The sequence below is a fragment of the Anastrepha obliqua genome, chromosome 3, assembly GCF_027943255.1.
Source record: "Anastrepha obliqua isolate idAnaObli1 chromosome 3, idAnaObli1_1.0, whole genome shotgun sequence".
Classification (NCBI taxonomy): Eukaryota; Metazoa; Arthropoda; class Insecta; order Diptera; family Tephritidae; genus Anastrepha; species Anastrepha obliqua.
In genome coordinates this window covers 108,714,556-108,734,352 of record NC_072894.1, presented here as the reverse complement: position 1 = coordinate 108,734,352, position 19,797 = coordinate 108,714,556, and positions in this window count along the sequence as shown.

The window sequence follows — 19,797 nt, the reverse complement described above, 5'->3', positions numbered from 1 at the left end:
AACTGAACAAGCAAAAATGGGTCAGAAGAGTTAGTATCTAACAACAGCGTCAGAAACGCTATGTAGAATCAACTGTAAAGTGGTAACCCCATTTTCTAGAAATTAAAATGATTTTTAACTAAAAATTAACAAAATGCTATGCAACTCAAATTACTATGTTTTGTTGTTGCACTTTTGTAATAATGTATGATAAAAATAGTAACACCCATTCACAAAAAAAAATCGTATTGCTAAAACTATGTATAAGGTGGCGCAAAACTAATCGTTCTATTGAAAGATTTTTAATTTTTGCAAATGGTTTACTAGAGCGGTTGGTCGGGAAAACCCGGAGAATTTTGGTAATGTAGAAGCGGCTGCTATGGGAATGAAACATTTACACGAAACATCTGACTCCAGCCGCACATCAGGAATTTTTTTTTATTTTTGTGTCTGAGGCTGGGTTCAAAATGCCTTGGCACTTACAGCAACCGTCGTCTACTGCGTCGTGTGCTGTGGCCACTAAAGCGATCCCTCCTCTCCTTCTGGGGAGACACCCTTCCCAGAACTGATTTCTATAAAGTATTTCGGGAGTCTGGGCCCTCCCATAAAAGATAAATTCTATTCACCCACTTCTGGGTCCACCATATTTGTAGCCAGCTTCCATGCTATAGGCTCGTCTTCTTGTGTCCCTATCTGTGCAGATTCGCTTTGTTGCAATGTGTCGAGGTCAATGTTTTTTTTTTGGAGTACGTTCTCGATGTATGTCTTTAACGCGTTCCAGCTGTTCTCGCGTTCGAGCATTTTGCTGATTATGTTGCTCGGCGTGATGTCGCCAATCTGCTCCCGCAGAGCATTTCTTTCGGCAAGCCATTTATTACAACTAAAAAACGTGTGTTGAGCGTCATCGCCCAGCGCTTCGCAGTATATGCACTTGGAATCTGATACCTTGCCCATGCGGTATAGGCATCTCCGGAAGTATTCGTGGCCCGAGAGTAACTGAGTTAAAAAGTAGTTCACTTCCCTGAAGTTTCTTTGAACCCATTTGTCAATTGATGGAATAAGTTTCGCCGTCTATCTGCCACTCGATTCAGTGTCCCATCTGCTTTGCTACCGCATCTACGGTTAGGCATCTACGTTCCGCGCCGCTTGTGATGACGTGTTTCTTCTTGGAGTCCCATCCGCATCCATTCGTCCCGGACCATGAGGTCGACGGGTATCTGCCCGCTGATCACGAAAATTGCTGCGCCTGAGATAGTGCGGTAGGCTGAGCCAACTCTAAGTGCCGCTGTTCGTTGCACACCCTCCAGTGCAGTCCTTTGCAGTTTAGCGCAACTCCCCATACTTCGCCACCATACAGAAGAATTGAGTTTGTGGCTGCCATAATTAGTTTCCTTTTGATCTGTGTTGGCTCACCGATATTTGCCAGTAATCTACTTAGCATACCCGTGACCTTTGCTGCTTTGGTAGCCTCATGCCCGCCACACATCAATATGGCTTCCGAAGGGTGCACGGTACCACCACAGCTCTCACCGCCATATACACCCAGATAAACAGCTGGCTTAACCAAAACCACCCCTGCAAGAGGACTGTCCTAGTAGCGCTGAACCTGAAAAAGCGTTCGGCACAACCAGCCACTCCGCACTACTAGATGACATTTTACAGTCCACAATCCCGCCAGGGTTGAAGAGGTGGTCCGCGAACTATCTGAGCATTCGTCAGAATCTCTAAACAGATGAAGATAAAGCAAAGTGTTTCGCAGGATGGTGTCCTTTCACCCTTTCTTTTCAATTGCTACATATCGAAGCTCCCCCAGCCACCAGGCAGGGAGTTTCTCTGGTCTCCTACGCTGGCGACTGTACGATAATAGCGTCGGGGAATGACATTGATGGCCTGTACGCCAAAGTAAACCGCTACCACATCTGCCTTTCTCACTTTTTCAGTACGAGGAATCTACAACTTTACTCCACTGAGTCCACGGCGACCCTCTTTACTACCTGGATAAACGAGGTTAAAGTGCAACTCAAGGTCAAAGTCGATGACACACCAATACCGACTCTTAAAAATCCCAAATTTTTGGGAGTTACCTTCGATAGTTTGCTCTCCTTCTCTGGCCCAAGTGTCCCCAACTAGTCTACTTCGAATAAAGTCAAGAATCTCCGTAAGTTTTTCTTCGATTTCGTCGAAATTTTGGCACAGTATTTAAGAAGTATTTTGCGTTAGAAGAGAGTGAAAACCCGAAAATCGATGCTTTGCAAATAAATCCAAAAACCTTGTTTAAAGTCTTCTATGGCCCAAGTGTCCCCAACTAGTCTATTTCGAATAGAGTCATGTATCTCCGAAAGTGTTTCTCCTATTTACTTGATATTTTGGCACAGTATTTATGAAGTATTTTGCGTTAGAAGAGAGTAAAAAACCAAAAATCGATGCTTTGAAAATAAATCCAAAAAACTTGTTTAAAGTCTTCTATGGCCCAGGTTTCCCCAACTTATCTACTTCAGATAAAGTCATGTATCTCCGAAAGTGTTTCTCCGATGTACTTGAAATTTTGGCACTGTATTTATGAAGCATTTTGCGTTAGAAGAGAGTATTTAAAACCAAAAATCGATAATTGGAAAATAAATCCACGAAACTCATGTAAAGTCTTCTATGGCCCAAGTGTCCCCAACTAGTCTATTTCGAATTGTGTTTTTCCGATTTACTTGAAATTTTGGCACAGTATTTAGGAAGTATTTTGCGTTAGAAGAGAGTAAAAAACCAAAAATCGATGCTTTGAAAATAAATCCACAAAACTCATTTAAAGTCTTCTATGGCCCAAGTGTCCCCAACTAGTCTACTTCGAATAAGGTCAGGAATCTCCGTAAGTGTTTCTCCGATTTGCTTCAAATTTGGCACAGTATTTAGGAAGTATTTTGCGTTAGAAGAGAGTAAAAAACCAAAAATTGATGCTTTGAAAATAAATCCACAAAACTCGTTTAAAGTCTTCTATATCCCAAGTTTCCCCAACTAGTCTATTTCGAATAGAGTCATGTATCTCCGTAAGTGTTTCTCCGATTTACTTGAAATTTTGGCACAGTATTTAGGAAGTATTTTGCGTTAGAAGCCTCATTTAAAGCCTTCTATGGCCCGCGTACACAACCGCAATTGCTACTAAAGTCTAAAACTGCAACAAGGCCCTCAAATCACTAGCCGGCAGTACTTGGAGCAAAGACAAAGAAATGTTTTTGGAGACATTTAAAGCAACTGGCCGGCTGGTTCTATGCTGCAGTGGACAAAGTTGCAGGCGTGCCAAAATACTGCTCTTTGAACAGCGACGGGATGCCTTCTGATGTTCCTACTACAACACCTACATAACGAGGCACAAATCCTCCCTGTGAAGGAGCACAACAAACTAGGGCGGTACCGCAGCTTTCACCCATGTAGACACCTGCTTGATTCCGAGCCGCCACCCATTCACGTCAGTTACGCCAACGAGATCCAGGACAAAACAAAATTGACAATTACTGGACCGGACAGGGTTTAGAAAGACAATTAACGACATTCATTGGGAGACACTTACCACCTTCTTAGGTTCCCGACCCACGAATGCCGTAATGGGAGCTCAAGCACCACCCACAGCAGATGAAGAGCTCCAGCTACCCCGAGAGACCCGCGTAACCTCAAACCAACTACGTTCTGGATACTGTAGCAGATTAAACTCCTACCCATCCAGATTTGACCCCGAAATACCAAACATATGTCCATCATGTGAAGACACCCCGCACGACACTAACCACCTTTTGACATGTCCCACCAAACCCACTTATTTAACACCTTCCTCGCTCTGTACGCAATCAAAGCAGCAAGTTTCCTACCATTAGATGAGCTAGACGAAAAAACCGGTAATCTACATTGCTGACAGGGTTACGTATACTGCTACAACAACAATAACATCCACGTCAAGGACTTTCAAAAAAAGCGGCAACACCAGAAATCGTAGAAAAAATGCAGGATATCGTATTGGAAAATCGTCGGGAGACGATTGACGATGAAAGACATTTAGTAGAAGGTCTAGACATCTCATTGGGTAGTCTAAGTCATATTTTGACTGCAGTAACGAGTTTCGGAAAGTTGTGTGCCGAATGAATGGGTGCTGCATTCGCTAACAATGGAACAAAAGCACATACGACTTGCAACTTTCTCAACAAAATTTATAGCATTTTCCGAAAGAATAAAGTGGATTTTGTGCATCAAGTCATCACTAGGATGAGACTTGGGCCTCACTGCGCGGATGCCTAACGAGCAATATTAGGAGGGTCTAAGAAGCTCCTTCGAACTTGGAGATACAAATTTCACTGCGTGGCTGCCTAACGAATAATGTCAAAGTTTGAAAGCTGTGACTTGCATAGCTTAGATGTTCCTTCGAGTGCTTTCAGTTTATGCGTGGTCAGAAGCATCTCGCGGATGTGCAAATTGGCCAGACGCGAAATCCACCTTTATAGCAGCAGAACGCAGATGGTCAAGAAAACCCAATTCTCTTGTTATACGAGGGGTGCCTTTTATATGTCGGGATTAGAGAACAAAAACAAATTTTAATCATCGAAAATCACTTTATTGTTGTTTTAAAATATTCTCCATGAAGATCTATACACTTTTGCCTGCGTTTGAACCAATTGTCGAAGCACTTTTGCCACTCTGAATGAGGTACCTCCAAAACATGCATTCTGAATGCCACAACCGCTTCTTCAGGTGTCGAAAAACGTTGACCTCTCAGTTTGTTTTTTACGTACGGGAATAAAAGTAAGTCATTCGGTGCCAAGTCAGGACTATACGGCGGATGACCCATTAATTCGATGTTTTGGGTGCTCAAAAATGCAGTTGTTTGAGCCGATGTGTGAGAGCTCGCATTGTCCTGGTGAAGAGTGATCCGTCTTTGGCGATTGGTTTTCCTAATTTCTTGGAAGACAACTGGCAAACAAATGGTTGTGTACCACTCAGAATTTACTGTTCTGCGTTGTTCTACTGGTACGGTTGCGACATGTCCAGTTTTTCCGAAAAAACAGGCGGCCATTTGCTTGGAACTGCTTCGTGCGCGAACAACTTTTGTTGGATTTGGCTCATCTTGAAACACCCACACAGTCGACTGTTGTTTACTTTCGGGCTCATACACGTAAATCCATGATTCATCACCTGTCACGATGTCATAGACGTGTTTCGAAGCCCCGCGATCGTATTTTTTGAGCATTTCCTTCGACCCATCGATACGTGCCTTTTTTTGAGCGATTGACAAATTGTGTGGGATCCAACGCGAACAAATTTTTTTGACAGTCAAATGTTTATGCAATATTGAATGTATGCTGGTCCCACTAATTCCTAAGATTGTCTCAATCTCACGATAGGTCACATGACTATCTTGCAATATCAGTTCGCGCACAGAATCAATGGTTTTCGGAACAACAACTGATTTTTGACGACCTTCAAGAAATTCGTCTTGGAGTGAACTACGACCACGATTGAATTCACCATACCATCGATAAACACTGGTCCTTGATGGAGCTTCATCGCCAAAAAATGAATTAAGTTCATCCATGCAATGTTGCTGAGTTAATCCACGTCGAAAGTTGTAAAAAATAATCGCACGAAAATGTTCACGATTTAATTCCATTTTTGGACCGAGATGAATCTTTTAAGTTACTGTAAACAACACAAATAGCGCTGGTATTTCAAAACGTTCTGAGTACGTAAAAGCCAAAAAATATCAAACTTTGCGGTACAGCTGTCAGTTGCCAGATTGCAATACCAGGGTTGCCAAATTCCGACATATAAAAGGCACCCCTCGTATATATTTATAATTGGCGCGTACACCCTTTCTGGGTGTTTGGCTGAGCTCCTCCTCCTATTTGTGGGTTGCGACCGCTATTAGAAAAAACTTTTTCTTAATTTTAGTGTTTCATTGAGATTCGAACCTACGTTCTCTCAGAATTCCTAATGGTAGTCACGCACCAACTCATTCGGCTACGGCAGCAATCCTTTTATTGTACGAAGAAAATGGGTCCTATCAGTTCAGCAGCTCAGCGGTTTCCTGTAATATTCTAAGGCAGAAAAGATTGCAGTATCCAAATTATTCTCTATTCTTCTTTAACACTCAGAAGGACATCAAAAGCTATTGACCGATTAAATACGAAAGCGATTTCTTTAATTTATTAAATTCGTCCTAAGATGCTTCAAGTTCGCCTCATTCTACTATAGTTCCGACTTAACCACTATTACGTTATTAAAACTGTATCAACGTCAAAAAAAAAATTTTTTCCAACTTACAAATTTAATAAAATTCTTTTCGCTTCTAAATTTAATAACAACTTAAGCCAAAGTTTTAGGCGAAGACGCAAGAAAAATAGTGTCGCAAAATAGAAAGTTAAGTAATGCATGGAAAAAAAAATATACATATGTATGCACTACAACTCACTAAATATACTAACTATCGGCAAAACAGCAAAGTGAAAAATGACTGAGCATCGAAAAAGCACTAAGTACAGCACTAAGTTAATTGTAAACTTTAAAAGTTCAAATACAAAAACAAAAAACAAAAATAGCAAATAGAAGCGTGTAAGTATTTAACGAAGTATCGAAGAATTGATGCCATTACACAACATTTGCCTGTTGTTATTGCTGTTGCTGCTTACAAATATGTATGAAATAGTTATTACTCTTCGCACTGCTATTGTTGTACTTGCGCTGTTCTATTGCACTAAACTTCTTTACTAACTTGTTGCAGCGTTCTTGCCCTTAGGTTGTTTCTCGTGTAACTTCTTTGGCCTTCTTCTAGTTTTCTTTGTCATCCTCCGCTCTGTGTGCGTGTGCGGCAGCAATTGCTGTCGGCTATTTTTTGTTGTCGATTGTCAATGACGGTTGCAGCTGGCAGTTGTTGATGAAGTTGTCGCATGAATGCATCTGTGCGGTAATTGTTATGCCATGAAGAATGAAATTGTTTTCGCTACTTGCTCTGCTAAATGCTCTGGCACCATTCTGCTGTGCAATTTAAGAGGAGTGTAGTGGATTATATTTATTAAGAAATGTATGTGAATTGCAAATAGTGACCACATTTTGTGGGATAAGGGAAACAAGATACAAGACAAAGTGCGGCATCAGAAGAGAAATTTCGGGACCATCAAATTTTCATCTTATGCGCTTATTATGCGCTCACATTCAGATTAGGAGATAATATTTTGGAGCAAGATGAGAGCATTGAAATACATTTTTCTGGACGATTTGATCACAAACAATGAAGCCTTTTAAAATTTTTACGTTTTACTATTTTATATTGCACAGAGTCCGGCACTCGAAGTGTAACCAATTTCAGACCGCTCGCGCAGGTGCTGCACGAGCATGTTCAATGGTTCAAAAAGTGAAGAAACCACTTGAGGGAAATCCCCGACGAAGTGATTTGATCTCACTCCAAAACAGCAACATGACAGACTTGAGAGAACGAAGGAGTTGCTTCGCTTGGCCGAAAGCGCTCAATCTCCGAGCATTGTCTTTTCTGAGGAGAATTTTTTTCAAATTAAGCATTTCGTAAACTCCTTAGACTATAGAGATTATTTAAGGGGGTGGTAGGGTTTAGCGCTAAAAAAAACACTTTTTTTTGAATTTTTTACAGAAATATGGCTTAAGATACTTTAATAAAATCAGTTGCATGTTATTGTACATCTTTTCAATAAGTTTTTAAAAAATATTAATAATAAAATATTGACAAATAAAACATGACAGAGTTTTTTTGGAGATATGTTTTTCGAGAGGTGCTCTGCGGTGCCAATCGGCATTCGTCGTAGAATCATCTGAAACTAAAAAAGTCGAATTTTTCAGTTAAAGTATGACGTAATGCTCCTTAACCCCCCCCCCCCCCCCCCCCCCCCCCCCGCATTTATAAAATTTTTTTTTTTCATTTTTGTAGTTTTGGTGGCAAAAAAACGTAAAACGAGCATTTTTGGCGAAAAATTTCGCCATATTTGTAAGTGAAAAACAACCTTAAAAAAAAAACAATAAAAAAAAAACAGTGGGGGGAGGTATTTTTGATTTAGAAAACGTGTGCCAAATTAAAAAGAATAGTTTCGGAGTTGTGATTGGCACCGACTTTTAAGAAGTCGTTTCGGGAAAAACGCGTTTGAAAAAATGACTCTGAAAAATTATCTATGCTCCGCATTCGAGGTAGAGTGCCTACAAAGGCTATAACTTTGAGAGTTCTGCTCCGATCCACTTAAAATTTTGACACAATATTTTTGAAATGATTTACTATAAGATGAGTGAAGAAAAAAATTTCGATTTTGTGACCCTACCCCCCCCTTAACCAACCGTTCATACGAGAATTTGAGTCATCGATTGGCCACCAGGAGGCGGCAACCGCCACAGGTAATGGTTTGTGCCACTGTAACCGCAGATGGGCGCTCTCCAATTGTTTTCATCGAGTCTGGCAAGGATTCTGGAGGTTGCTTTGGCCGTGGGCAGATAAACATTTCGGTGGCAGACCATGGACGTTTCAACAAGACTCGGCACCGTCTCACAAAACTCGAGTGAACCAAGAGTGGCTAAAAAACCACGGTCTGAACTTCATAACGTCCACACAATGGCTCTAAAATTCACTTTGGGCTATATTGGAGAGCAAAATCCGAACTAAAAGATTCACCAGTCTCGAGACGCTGAAAAAAGCCATTGTTCGCGAGTGGGCCAAAATACTTGCAAGTTGCATTCCGGCAGCTTGCCATTCGGTTCTAGGCCATCTCAAGGCCATAGTCAAGGGAAATGCTGGTCATATCGCGCAAAAGTGAATTTTGTATTATTTTCACACATTTTTTACTTTGAATTGAATAAAAATAGTTTTCCAAACGAAATGTATGGCCTTTTTATTTGGTTACAGTGCCGGACCCTGTAAATGTATAAATTTATGCAACTACAATAGACCTGGCATATATGGAGTATGCCTTGGAATTTTTAGAGGATATAAAATGATCAGAAATAGCATCTTTGAAAAGACGTTCAAACTTTCCGAGTTTGTTGAGTGATGCTACAATTTTTAGATCCAAATATTCTCAATGAATCGATTGTCCGTGTTTGTCAATCCATAAAATTTCGCATTTCGCGCACCTTTTGCCTTTTCTCCAACTTCACAAAGACTCTAAAGTACTCTGCATGAGTTTTTTCGTTCGGTTTCCACATCTTTCTTTGATAATTTTTAGGTATCTTTGCAGAGAGTGATTATTGGCTTTCTTACAAACAGTTGATGGTGTTAATAATTTCGCAACATTACATTACCCAATTTGAAAAAGCATGGAAACGGTATTTGAATAGGAGCATAGCGGTTTTGTGTTTAAGTAAAGACGCTTCTTTTCATGATCTGGTAAAATTAAAATGTCATGCTAGGTTCCAATTTTTACGATGAAAGTTTATTACGCGATTGATTATATTGACGATTTTTGCGTCTTCGAGAACCCTCATTAAAATTTTCTAATAAATATTTTCTTGGAACATTTTTGCCCTGCCAGAATGACAAGCCTACAGAATAATAATCAGTTTAACTGTTTCGTTTCAGATGTCCTGAAAAGCCAAAATCATGTTGACAAGCCAAACTTTGGTGCCACACTACTACAGTAAATATGTAAAAAAAATTGTTTTTGTATACTATTTATTGTCAATAATAATATACTATTAAATCAAAACGATCGCATTTTATTTTCTTAAAAACAAAATTCCTAAAAAATATGAGTATTTGACCAGACTACTTAAGAAAATGCAAGAACAAAAAATACAATTTGTTTTAAATTCTGACTACCACTAACCCCTTAATTCTGTACAAGTAAGTTTGTGCTACTTTTTAGTCAATAGTCTTTAAACTTCAATTCCTGTACCAGATATTAATTCGATTTTTAATTTTTTTTTAGTTGGATTCCGCTTTTCAATAAAATCGTTTGTGTAGCTACATTCACTCCAGACGGAATCGAGTGTGACATTTTTTGATGAATCGATATATTTGGATTCAGCGCATCATAAACCTTCGGAAATATATAGTCTGGTTTCTGGGTCTGCATGTTGGTTAAATTTTGTCGGCCTGTGTAATCATGTACGCGCTTCGCTAATGTATTGGTAGTTCCGCTTAGCAGCTCAAAATCATACGACTAAATAAAGATAGCGGAAAAAACTTATAGACAAAAATGTTCACAAAAGAATGCTCTATAAAACAGCTCTGATGTATACATATTTTCCATAAAATCAATTTAAAAAAAGTTATTACGCTTTAAAACAATTCATCCCTTAATTTTTCGAGTAAGTTTGTTTATAACTTTTTTATTATTAATTTTACAATAAAAAGTTTTGAATGAAAGTTGTAGATAATATTATTATCTACAAAAAAGTATTTTACAAAATTTTCGTAACTTTCGAAATTCACGAGATAATCGCAAAAACCAGTTGCACCCTTATTTCCAAGATGGCGGCAGCGGGACACAACCCCCGACCCCGAAAACTCAAATTTAAGTTCACAGTGATGGGTTTTACATAATAAAACCATAAACTCGCATACTCCTAAAATTACTTAGTTGCCTATTTTTTTTGTCTCTTTTGACTGGACTAATATGGGAGAGGTACTAAATTCTGCTTTTCAAAATTCTTTTGGATGAAAATTCTGTAAAAATCAAAAAAAAAATTCTGTCCAGCCTAAATACTTTTGGTTCAATATTCTGTATTTAAAATTCTGTGTGATCAAAATGATGGAGAACTGAAATTCTGAATATTAAAATTCTGGAATCAAAATTATTTTCGATTAAAATGCTGTAAAAATATAACGAAATAAGCAGATAACCTGATAAGCACGCTTACCTGAATTTATTTTATGAAACAATGGTATATATATTGTACATACGTCAATTAAAGAAAAATTCAAAAATTCATTCAAAACAAAAGTTATTACATTATAATGGCGAAACAATTATTATATTATTAAATTTTTAGCAATTCGCTTTAGAAAATAAATTTATTTTAGCCTTTTTTTTTATATAAGCCTTTTTTTTTTGTTATTCTTTTCATTCTTTTGTTTGCTTTTACATCCTTCTTCGTTTGACTAATTTTGAGACCATTTTGAATTTTAGCTGGTTTGTGCGAAAGCCTTTTAGATCATTAATTAGTTTGTACAACCCTGAGTTTCGTTTCCCAACAATAACTTATAGCCGACGATGGCAAGCCTCAATACTGATTTGCGTTCTGGGGAAAGCGATATTGGACTAATCGTGTACTTACCAAAATTTTGGTGGGTATTTTGGCTGGGAGTTGTCTCGAGCAATGTAATTTCTTTCAAACCACGAGCAAAACTGTTTTGTATCTTCGTCTTCAAGAGTACTATAAAATTGATTATTGTACTCAGAGACTTCGTCGTGAGGCAAAAAAGCCAGAGCTTTTAACATTCTAATATGTAAGGAAAAATGTGAATCATTTCCATATTTCTGAACCAATCTGCAAGCAAAAAAAATTAAATATTCAGTACTTTATGGTAGTTGGGATGAAATTGTTCAGTATATCAATATATTACACAATATACCTTTCTTTTTGTATTTTACGCCAAATTATTTGACTAAAATGAAAGAAGCATCCTTGCAATCTCCTATCGGGAAAATATTTTTTGGCAGCCGATATAATACCTATCTCAAAGTCACTAAAGATTCGTTTTGGATTTAATTGTATGTCATATCCTCGAGCAAATTCAATGACAAGTCATGTATTGGCAGTATTTTGTTTTGCAAAACTCTATATTAAAAAATCGGAAGAGCATATGGAAAAATAAAAAAAGTGCGCACTTTTTTTATTTATCCATATGCTCTTCCGATTTTTCAATACAGAATTTTGCAATGCAGAATTTTGACAATACATAATTTTGATTTACAAAATTTAAAATTACATTGTTCCACAATACAGAATTTTAACATTACAGAATTTTGCATTACAGATTTTTGAATACAGAATATTAAATACAGAATTTTAAATACAGAATTTTGAACCAAAATCATATTGTACCCAACCCGACTAATATCAATAACTATGGTTTGACAGCTGAGAATGGTAAACTGTGTTGATATTTCTGTTCAGTGAGAAATTTGTTGTTGTGAAATTTTTCTAATTTTTGTATAAACATTGAAATTTGCATTTTACAAAAAAAAACATTGTAAAAAAAGTCACAAAGTTCGAGGTTACAGTTTATTTTTTTATGAGCTAGAGAGCTTAAAATGATAATACAAAACAGAAATATTTTTAAAATGATTTTTTTTTTTATTATAGTCTGGTAGATAATTTCATCGCATTAATTTTTTGAATATGGTATCCGACATATGTCTGGCACGGCTACGTGTTACAGGATCTATTCGATCAGTCCATTTTTTAATTTTTCAATCAATCTGGCTGTTTGACGTCAATTGCGGCTTACATATTGCAATAAATCGATTGTTAAGCAACCTGTATGGCAAGTTGGGCCATCTTGTCGAAACCAAATGTCGTCAATGTTCAGCTGATTAATTTTTGGAAACAAAAATTCAGTCGGCATGGCTCGATAGCGCTTGCCATTAATCGTAACGAGAGCTTCTTCCTCATTTCGAAAAAAGTAAGGTTCGATGATGTCGCCAGCGCTCTATGAAGTTTGCGAACAGATTTATTTATTTATTTTTTTTTTTTTTTCAAACTAAATTTTTTTGTTCAAACTAAATTTTCACATTTGGGATGCGTTTTTCTGGCGTTAAACGATTAATGATGACTTGTCAAACCTTACCGACTAGAAATTTCAACACAATTTGCCATTCTCAGCTGCTATGATTTTACAAAAAACACCCCGATATGTAAATAATTGACGCCCATACTTTCCTCTATTCGGAATTTGGCCGCAAAAAGCCAAGTGTCCACGAGTGGACCAAAATACCTGCAAGTGACATTCGAACAGCTTGCGATTCGTTTCTGGACCGTCTCAAAGCCATAGTCAAGGCAAAAGGTGGTCATTTTGAGCAAAAGTAAAATTTAAATGCATTTTTGTTCTTGAGTGTTTTTCTTAAAAGGGCATTTTGCCTCCTTTTTTGAAAAAGTGGTCAAATTGACCACTGATGACCACTCATACCTTCCTGTATTAGGATTTTGGCCGAACTCCTTCCTATTTGTGGTGTGCATGTTGATATTTTTTCACAAATTGAGGGGACTACAATTTATTGCAGGACCTACGAACGGCAAATGGTTTTTTATTAGCAGATTTTTTTCATGGCAGGAATACACGCGGAGGTTTGCCATTGTCTGTCGACGAACGACCGCTATTAGAAAAAACTTTTTCTATAACTTGATGTTTCGTACCCGGGGTTTCGAGCCCAGACACTACCGAATTGTAGTCCGCTATGACAGCCGCCCTATTACTTACATATTATTATAATTTATCTAATGTAGCTTAAATTTATTTCAATTTTTCATATCAGCCTCGAATGTATTTGAATTAAATTAAATACTTTCATAAATCAGTGGTAAACCAAAAACCTATTTTCTATTCAATTACACGTTAATTTACAAATACAATATATTTCCTTTCCAAAACCTCTATCCATTTATTTGGCAAACACAATAAATATCCCAAATAATCGGAATGCAATAAGAGCAAATTTTCCACACATTTCACAGCCTTGCAGATTTAATTATCGCACAAAACATTAACATGTAAAACACGCAGTTGCACGCAAAAATTCAATATAACTTTGAAAATATTAAGTTAATTAAATGAGCATTGATTTGGCTGGTGTGCCATACACAGTGGCTGCTAAAACTATGTGACTTTTTAGCGCCAAATCGCATTATGCATTTTTGCTTCCCTGGCATTTGCATGGAATGTTTGTATGTGTGAAGTAATAACATTTGCGCTTATTATGTTATTCACATTTCCAAGTGCTCTGACTAACTATTTATTTGCTTACATACATATGTACTTACGCATGTATTGAACGCACCAATGCATTTCAGCGAATGAATGACCAAAACGGCAAGCATGAAATAATGAAAATGGCATTACACAGTAGCGAAAATAAAAATACGCATTCCCATTCGCATTAGTGCAATTTGCGTTCATTGTTCGAAATGGGCGTCACAAAGTGTGAATGTATTAAAATTGTATGCCATTCATTGCTGTGGAATAATCATAATAATAATGGGCACATTCGCTATTTTGCAATCATGCAGGCATGAAAGGAGTTGCCAGGCTTTTTGCTACTACAACTGGGATATTTTATAAATTTGTATCTCTTTAATTTATACAACCCAGAGTCCATAGTCTGCAATGCCTCCTGAAACCAGTGTGTGCTTTCAAAAATTTTAGAATATCTGCTATTTCTGCAGAACTGAGATCTTCCAGTTCGTTAAAAAATTTGCTTCCTAGAATAGTAAATCTCCGTCTGGATAGAGCACAGAAGGTGCAAGATTGTCTCTTTCTCGTCCTCTTCCAGACAACATCTACAGAAATCATGCGTTTGCACACCCATCCTTTGAGCGTGTCTACCTACTAGGCAGTGCCCCGTTATGACGGAAATCAGGCTGTGCTTATCTCGTCTTAACAGAGACTCTGAGCGTTTTGCATTGAGAGTCGGCCACAGTTGACGGGCGATTTTGCAGGTAGCTTCATTACGCCATCTTTCGTTTGTTTTCTTTACGATTTCTTTAAGGATGAGGAGCTTACATGTTTGTAAGGGTATGCCTATATCATTTTCTATGTACTCATGGGTTGATTTGGTACCGATTCTCGCTAGTTCATCGGCTCTGCAGTTACCCTCAATGTTGCGATGACCAGGAACCCATTTTATCCTAAAGCTCATGACTCAGCCATTTCGTTAAAAGAGGTGAGGCATTTCATGGCTACCTTGGAGGTTTTCGACTGCTTCGTGAGGGGTTTTATCGCCGCTTGGCTATCAGTGAAAATTTAGATGTCATTTTCAGATATCGCATCACACTGTACCAGTGTCGCGGCTTTCATTATTGTCATCAGTTCAGCTTGAAAGACACTATATTATAAGGGGAGCCATAAACTGAAGTAGATCCCCAAATACTCGGAGTATACACCTTCGCCACCCTACCCTCGAGCTTTGAGCCATCTGTGTATACATGGGTAGACCCGTCCTGTCTTACATCGTCCCGTTCCCATTCTTCCCTTGAGGGTAGGAGGGTCAGGAACGTGAACCAAAGTGATAGTCCGTTAAGAGATCTTTGTTGAGGATCACATAATGTTGGAAGGTTTTTCCCCTAGATTGCTATTTCAATACCATCGCCATATGAGATTATTTTCCCTCCCATTTTTTTCAAGTTCTTGAAGAAGATTATTGACATTTAAGTTCCACAGAAATACAGAGATTACCCCACCTTGGAGTGTATTTTTGAGTTATTTAATTTTTTATTAGTTTTGAGACTAAGAAATGGAATATCCAGTAGGCAAAAATCAACATTTTCGACACCTGCTCTTCTTAGCTTTTCATCGAGGTTAAAAAGCTGCCGAAGCAGCCCGGGACATTTGCGACGTGGATGGAGCAGGTGTCATAGGTGAGTCTACAGCACGGAAATGGTTTTCAAAGTTCAAAAATGGCGACTTTGACGTCCATGACACGTCCCGCAGCAGAAGATCTTCTGAATTCTATGAAGAACGTCTCAAGTCCCTTTTGAAGGAGAACAGTTGCCAACCCAGTCCTGAATTGGCAAAAAAAATGAACTGCCATCATAAAACAATTATCCAAAACCTTCATTCTATGGGATTTACCGAAAAATTGGGAACCTGGGAGCCTGGGAGCCTAAGTGCCTCGCGAGCTCAACGAAAAAAAGGAAGTCGCCGTCAAATTGCTTCTCAGCATCTCGCGCGCCTTACAGCAACACGTGGACATAAGCCGCACTTTTTGTACCGACTCGTCACGGGAGATGAAAAATGGTGCCTATACATCAATATGAATCAAAGAAAGGAGTGGGTGGTTCCTGAAGATACGCCAAAGTCAAGAGTCAAGCCGGATCTTCATCCAAAGAAGATCGTGATATCTGTTTGGTGGGACTGTGAGGGCATGGTGCACTGGGAAATGCTCTAAAAGAATGCCACAACAGAATGGTCAACAAGAAGCTCTGCATTGCTCAGCTACACTGCGTGAATGAGGCTATTCACGACAACGCCAGGCCCCATGTTGTCGACAAAGGCGCACTCCAAGAGCTCCAAGAGCAAAGCGATAGCTTCAACGATTCTATTCTGATCTTCGTCGGATTGGAGGCACACTCGAGTGGATTAATCAAAAAATCGTATCGATAAATCTTGGTAATCATAGAGCCAGACGAAGCTTTGTCCACGAATTGAAGACTAGCAAGAAAACCTACTCGTGAAGCAACTCAATGTCTGATTGGGCAGGTGTTTGGCCGATCTCCTCCTTCTATTTGAGGCGTGCGTCTTGATGTTGTTCCACAAATGGAGGGACCTGCAGTTTCAAGCCTTCTCCGAACGCCAGCTATTTTTTATAAGAAGCTTTTTCAAGGCCGAAATACATTCGGTTACGGCAGCCGTCAAATGATGCCTCAGGATTTTTTACTGAATCGTATTGAGGTCAACCTATTTTTGAAACACAGCCTAAACGATCGCTTATGCCGAATTAATGGTTAAAAAGGTGTGGGTATGTGTTTGCCGGGATGGGAAGAGAATCATCCGCTGTAAGCTCTTTCCATCCAGGTGAAAACTCAATTTGCACCCTTGACTTGAAACTAAAAGTTGAAGTAGACAATAGACCGAACTACGCGAAAAGAATTAATGAAATGGAATGATGTTGTGCTCCACAATGCCAACACGAGGACACACACATCTTTAACGTCGCGCCAGAAGCTCCAAGACCTTAGACGGTATGATCTATAAAGTGATTAGCACTTTTTCAAGCATTTGTCAAATTTTGTTTGTCACAACTTGTCTCAGTAGAGGTTTCTAAATGGCTAATAGTTATAAATATATAGAAATAAACCGAAGACGGTATTCTGACGGCATTTCTCTGTAGCAGGCAGGGGGAATTTCATTGTCAGCTGAGCCGATTAGTTAAGGTAGTAAGAACTATACTTAAAGAGAGCCTACCCGAAAAGATTTCCCCATCCTTGCAATTCCTACAAAATCGCCGAGCTTGGCGAGCTTTTGAAAATTATTTCATTTATTTTTATTTCATCGCGCAGCATCGTCGACTTTTATGAACACATTTCGAGTAGATCATCGCCGATCTATGACCCTTGATCATAGATAGCTTAACTGTATTCAAGTAAAACGTGTTTGGCATAAGAGTTTTTTGCAGTTCACATCCCAAGCCTGCGCAGATAGGTCCTAAGTTTGCCCTTAGCATGAGTGATGTGATGTTTAAATCTGTTTTTTTTTATACCCTGTCTACAGTAAGGACTTCGCCTGGTGTAGCCCTATGGAATGGAAACGTCCCGTAGCCTTAGCTCTTTGCTTCTCAGCTCCTCCTTCATTGTGTGTTGTCTTATGTTTCAGTTATACCTTGTGTCCTTGAACCCGTATGAGCCGAATGCGTCCGTGCATTTCTCGATGTACTCAAAGACTAATGAGAACTTGACCCTAAAGGATGCCAACGATATCAATGCCGTCTGGTGGTCGCTCAGAATGGCAATTGGCTCATTTTGGAGGTTTCTATCTACGTAAGTTGTTCTGTACATAGACAGAAGGCATGTACTTCAGCCCCACATTAGCGTGGTTTCTGACGAGTGCACAGCACACCACAGCACTCACCGTCAAAACGCTTAGATGGGCTTAACCAAAACCGCCCCTGCGATAGGCCTATCCTAGTAGCGTTAGACTTGACGAAGACTTTCGATACTGTCAGCCATTCCACACTACTAGATGATATTTTTCAGTCGACACTCCCGCCAGGGCTGAAGAGGTGGTCCGCCAACTATCTGAGCGGTCGTCACTCGTCAGTGAATTTCAAATCGCTTGCCGGCAGCACTTGGGGCAAGTACAAAGAATTATTGCTATCGACATTTAAGGCATTTCTAAACTATGCTGCACCTATTTGGTCACCTGGCACTAGTGATATGCACTGGACAAAGCTTCAGACTTGTCAAAATACTGCTATTCGGACAGCGACGGGTTGCCTCCTGATGTTCCCTCTTCAACACCTTCACAACGAAGCACAGATGCTCCCAGTAATGGAGCACAATAAACTTCTTAGCAAACAGTTTCGGCTTAGGTGCTACCGCAGGTTTCACCCTTGCAGACACCTGCTTGAGCTAGAGCCGCCTCCCAGGCACGCCAGAAGATACCTCCTCAATTACGCCCACGAGAGCCAAGACAAAACGAATAGACATCTGCTGGACCAGACAGTGTTTAGACAGACAATAAAGGACATTCATCGGGAGAAAATTACCACCTTCTTAAGCTCCCATGAATGTTTCCTGGGTCTACCTTTAGATGAGTTAGACGACCGGTGATATACACTACACTGACAGGGCTTGTATTACTGCTACAACAACAACAACATGCACTTCCTGCAGGGGGTTTCCTCTCATCATTTTGAAACCACTATTTTTGAACTTCTTAAGCCGACACTTACTTGAATTTGAAGGACGAAATCTCCTGTGTAGCCCACCTTTTTAAACTTGAAAAACAAATTCGTGAAAATTTATATATAAGTACATATACAAAACCATTAATATGTACATTTTAATATGCATTTCTTTGCCTTCGACAACGCAAATTTCAAATCCATGGAAACGGCACTCGAGAAAAGAGGTGCAAACCCAATATTAACACATTGGATAAGCCAAATGCTTAATCAGAGGATTATTAAAGCCTCGTTAGGCCAAGCCGAACTTAATGTCACAACAGTAAAGGGATGTCCGCAAGGAGGAGTTCTTTCTCCACTGCTATGGTCCCTACTAGTTGATGACTTGGTGCGGCACCTAAACAATAAGGGATTTATAACCATTGGCTATGCAGATGACATATCTGTTATAATAAAAGGCAACCACGAAAGGACACTAACAGACTTAATGCAAAATGCCTTGAACGCAACATGGGAATGGTGTAAAAAGGAGGGGCTGTCGATCAACCCTAACAAAACCACAATAATCCCCTTCACAAGAAAAAGAAAGTTGGAGTTTCCTACATTGAAAATAAATGGAACAGTGATAGAACTAAAGGAAGACGTCAAGTATCTAGGTTTAACCTTAGATAAAAAACTCACTTGGGAATCACATATAAATAATATAACAAAAAAAGCCACGAAATCCTTGTGGACAACTAAACAATTAGTAGGGAGATCCTGGGGCCTCAGCCCTAGTATGGCCCTCTGGATATACACCCAAATGGTTAGACCAATCATACTGTATGAGGCACTAGTATGGTGGAGCAAATCTATCCAACAAACAGCGATAACCAAAGTGGGGAAAAGTACAAAGGCTTGCTTACCTATGCATCACAAGGGCTATCAGAACTACCCCAACAGCTGGCATGGAAGCACTCCTTAATCTCGCACCACTTCATATAGCAATCCAAGAGGAAGCGGCTACGCAAGCACTCATGCTACACATGAAAGAAAATTTCAAATTAGGCAACCTCACCGGTCACCTGAGTATCCTAAATAAAATCAAAAACACCACAAGCATGGCTCAAGTCTCAGACCACATTGACCTAACCCTCTGTTTCACAAAAGGATACACAGTTACCTTTCCTGAGAGGATCGAGTGGAAAACAAACCCAAAATGGATGAATGATGATTCACAAAAATGGTACACTGATGGATCAAAAACACCTTATGGTGTAGGAGCAGGAGTAGTGGG